The 4332-nt window shown below is 37.6% G+C and overlaps 1 protein-coding gene across 1 annotated transcript in view; it reads right to left on the bottom strand.

The window, feature by feature from the left end:
- LOC138056008 (uncharacterized) overlaps positions 1-345 on the bottom strand; it is a 2153-nt gene extending 1808 nt beyond the window's left edge. The window contains exon 1 of the mRNA XM_068901863.1: positions 1-345. This exon is cut by the window's left edge and continues 970 nt beyond it. The gene's annotated coding sequence lies outside the window, so the exon portion shown is untranslated.
- Between the last annotated feature and the right edge of the window lie 3987 nt (positions 346-4332).

Genomic DNA, 4332 nt, shown 5'->3' with positions numbered 1-4332 from the left:
ACAACAATCAATTTCATCCTGGACTTCGTTCGCAAAGTTGGCTTTCTTTGATCGCTGAATATGCCTCCACGCTGTTGTGGGATATACCGGTTCACCTCAGCAAACCTCACTGCAGGGACAGTGAACGTGGCCTTTGGATTTTGAATAGATATTCATTGCTTCTTGACTCACGGTGCACAAGCAAAGGGAAGGTGAAACATGTAATTCGAATTCCCCTTGTGTGCATGCCCTTTTTTCTCCAACAACTGGCCTGGGTCGGTGGAAGTCACACAGCAGCCGCAATATATCAGTGATGGTAAGTGCAATTAAAAGTTAGCCAAAAATTGCGGTGAAGATGGAGGCAAATCCAGTGATTGCACAAACTTCGTCTAAGCATGTGAGAAAGTGGGCGTAGTGAGCCATGCGCAGTCTACCTTTGATCGTTGTGCGCGGATAGACTGGCAACTAACACATCATCGCAACGTCATCACTACGTTTTCACACCATTTCACTCAGTCAGAACTTCAAGATGGCGGGCACAGTCGGAAATGTAGCAGATCAGTTGGAGTTTGATGTTAGAAATATCGAAGGTTAGTTGCTGGAACTGGTAAGTAAGTAAGGAAGGAAGTAATTAAGTAACTATAACTTCCCTTGTAACACCATTACACGTTTTGTTGTTTTCGGCAGGAAGTCAATGTAAAGCTTGTAAACAAAAAGGTGAAGTGTATCCAAACAAAGCGTACTTTTTCAATATAAATTTGCTTTTGGTTCCACGTTTTCTAACAAAGAATTCACTGTTTAACATTTTGTTAATATTAAAGAGTAAAAAACTCGGTGAATGTGATCGATATTTTGTACAGTACTTGAGTTCTCCTTTGTTTAGAGTGGACAGTACAAGAAGTGGAGAAACAACTTATTAAGACAGGCTTCAGAGAGGAAGCACCATTATTTTCGGGGAAGCATATTTTGAAAGGATTGCTTTAAAGTTGGCTATAGTATTGCACTATATAGTCACTATTAGAGCTTACGAGTGTACTTTATGTACATGGCAATGTATAACATATTGTTTCATCAGCATACAGGTCTACATGTTTACCCACACTCAATCAATTTATGTATCATATTGCAGGAGAACAAATAGGTGGAAAAGCCCTGTGTCAGCTTGATAGGGAGACTTTGAAAGAAATTGGTATTAAATCTAATGGGAAGCAACTTGGGCTCCTGACAAATGTCAAAAGTTTAATTGGTATGAAAGTTTTACTGATTTAATTTATACTATGTATACCCGTGGTGTGTTCATGAAGTTGCTTGTGATAATATCCTAGAATTTCTAGCACAACAGTGCAGAGCATTCTCTGTAGAACTTTTCAAAGGAAATACTGTTTTCTTTTGCAACGATAACTTGATGAAACAGAATGAACCAATACATGTCTGTTTGTTTCATAACCAATTTTGGCTAAACTAACAAGCATTAAATTTGTTTTTCCCCCAAATATTGATAGACAAAAAAACAAAACGAACAGGTACACAAAGTGAAGGAAAGTAGTAAATGGAAAAGAAAAATCAAAAAAGAGGATCAGAGTACATAGACTGAAAGTAACAAACATTTGTATCGTGTTAGGTAAGTATAAAACACTGTATTTGCAATGTTTTGGAAAATTATGTTCATATTCTAAACATGCAAGTCTTTTGCAGTAGGAAGGAAAACCAGTGTAAAATGGCCAAAATATATTCAGGAAAGCCAAGTTATTGCTGTATGTTTCACACTTCAACAGGATCGCAGTAATTCGAAGAGAGGCAGCAAAGATCTGGCCGGGTAACCAGAAAATATACTTTAAGCAGAATCCTGCAAATAACTTAAAACTTGAAGAGCTGACAGAAAAGCTAAATGAAATGTGTTCTCTGGAAGAAATTGGTTTAGGAAAGAGTAAGTGGAAAATTTGAGATTCCCACCAAATTCAATAAATGAAATAAAATTTTAATGATGGTAATACTGTAAGACTAAGCATGGGCGTAGCCATGATTTTCAAAGGGGGAGTCACACTGTGTCAAACAGAGGGTACTCGCGTTTTCACAACCTGAATATTGTAGGTTGTTTGCGTAAAAAAAGGCTTACAAAGGGGGGGTCATGGAAACCCCAGGACCCCCCCCCCCCTAGCTACGCCCTTGACTAATTGGAGTCCAATTCAGTGATTAACAAAATCAGACAACCGTGAAGCAGGAATCTTGGTGCTCATCCTTTCATATGCAAATCAATTATCATTCACACAAATTAAACTCATTTTCATGTGAATGAAAATTGATTTGCATATGATGAACACCAACACTCACTTTGAAAAAGAGGCCTCAGGTAATTTGGTTAGTTTGAAAATCACCTGCTACATGGGGAAATGTGATCAGAAAAGTGCAAGCAGAAATGGCAAGAAGATTATTCTTTATCATACACAGCTTTTTGATTATCTCAAATTGCCCTTTCATAAGGAAATGTTGTGTCCAACTTATATGTTTTTATATGTTACTTTATGCCTAAGGTAAGCTTCATGCTTTAAATTTCATCAGTTTTACATATTATACCTGCATGTCTTTCATGTGAATAAATATAATTGCAATTTCTAAGATTCCTTGCATGCTCAATATTATTAAAATATTGTTTACATTGATTACTCATTACTTTTTGGCACCAGAAGCCATTCGTTCCCACATTTTGCAATGTTAAGCAGAAAAAAACCGGAGACTTTCAGATGGCTATGATTTTGAGGTAATATGTCCATAATACATATTTGCTTAACGTTCCAGGTAGAAATAATTTATCTTTCAGGTGAAAGAAATACATGCACATACTTTTACAGGAATGCCATCTTCTATATATGAAACTAAGACCCGACCATAACCTGTCAAGTGGGACATACGTATAGTATATGTTGTACACTGGTTTAATTTACTTCAGTTGGATTTTTTTCATTTCATACTCAAAATCCAACACAGAAAAATAAAAATCCATCTGTTTTGGAACATTTATCAAGAAATAAATTATACCAATGGTTCCCTCAATGGCTAGTGTGCTTAGTATTAGATACAATTAAAACATATTTTAAATTTGGTTTACATGCAGACTGAACATACTCTTGCCAAACGAGCAAGGAGTCTCCTGTGTTCAGTTCTCCAGACATGTTCAGCAGTGAAGGTAAACCATGAATCTATCCTTTACAGTTTAGCTCAGTGGTTAAGAACATATTATAATACAAGCAGTACTTGGTGAAACTAGCCAACAAAGGTCCATTATGGTTTCATGTTTGAGAAACTCACAATGCACCTATGATTCTCAGCTCTTTACATATGGTGAACAAAAAGGCCCCAGGACACCTGGTGGATAAATACTTGGCTTGTCCCAGTACTGGTTTCTCTCTAACAATATTGGACTGTGTTTGATTACTGTTGCACATCCCTCAAACAGTTTAAGAAGTGGCAAATTATAAAATAATAGATATAGGTCAGTTGAGTCTGTAGAGACCAAGATCTCCCGATTACCTCGACAGAGTAGGCGTAAATGCAGAAAAGCATACAATTATCTCATGAATTCAACAGACAGTAGTTACAGATCATTTGTAGAAAGAAGAGAGCTAGAATTAAGCCAAAATGTACGATTTAAGTTGTATGAATACGACAAACAAAATGCAGTAGAATGCGCAATATGGCCACATCTTTATCCTTTCACTGCTTGGTGTGAAACCGTATTAGGGTCCGGACGCACTGGACTGACAAAATTTGTTTGACCCTTCCAAAAATCTCGACAAAATTTGTCTCTGCCAAATTTTCAATTTGTCAAACATGGGCGCACTGAGACACAGCAAAATATTTGTTAACCACAAGTGTCAATCACATGAAAATAAACACCATCGCTTGCTCTTTGTTCGCCGGAAAGGTTACATGAGATCTCAGGAGTCATGGGCTTATGGTGATCTTTAACCGCTTCGATCGAATATGTTCCCTCGGCATATTATTGCTTGCATTCTATTTTCTTTCATCCTGGAATTCGTTCAACTCCAGCAGAGGCCGTTGCTACTTCTACTATGCCAGTGGAGGCTTCACCTTGTATGACTGCAACTGGTTCTAGAATACCACAACAGATTTGTCCGTAGAAGGCCGACTGAAATACTCCGACTAAAAATAGAGATCACATTTTTCCTTCAAATCATGGCGTGTTAATTAACAAATCTGTCAGATTTCATGCCTGACAAAAATTTGTCCTGCTCCGAGGCAGGACGACGGCGTCTTTGAAGTTTGGTAAACCTTGACAAAATTTGGTAGATCTAAAAATCACCGGGCGCACTTGTCTCAGGGAACTGGTGACAG

The sequence above is a fragment of the Montipora capricornis genome, chromosome 1 (assembly GCF_036669925.1).
Source record: "Montipora capricornis isolate CH-2021 chromosome 1, ASM3666992v2, whole genome shotgun sequence".
Taxonomy (NCBI): domain Eukaryota; kingdom Metazoa; phylum Cnidaria; class Anthozoa; order Scleractinia; family Acroporidae; genus Montipora; species Montipora capricornis.
The sequence above is the reverse complement of the archived record's forward strand: the minus strand, read 5'-3'. Positions and strand labels throughout refer to the sequence as shown.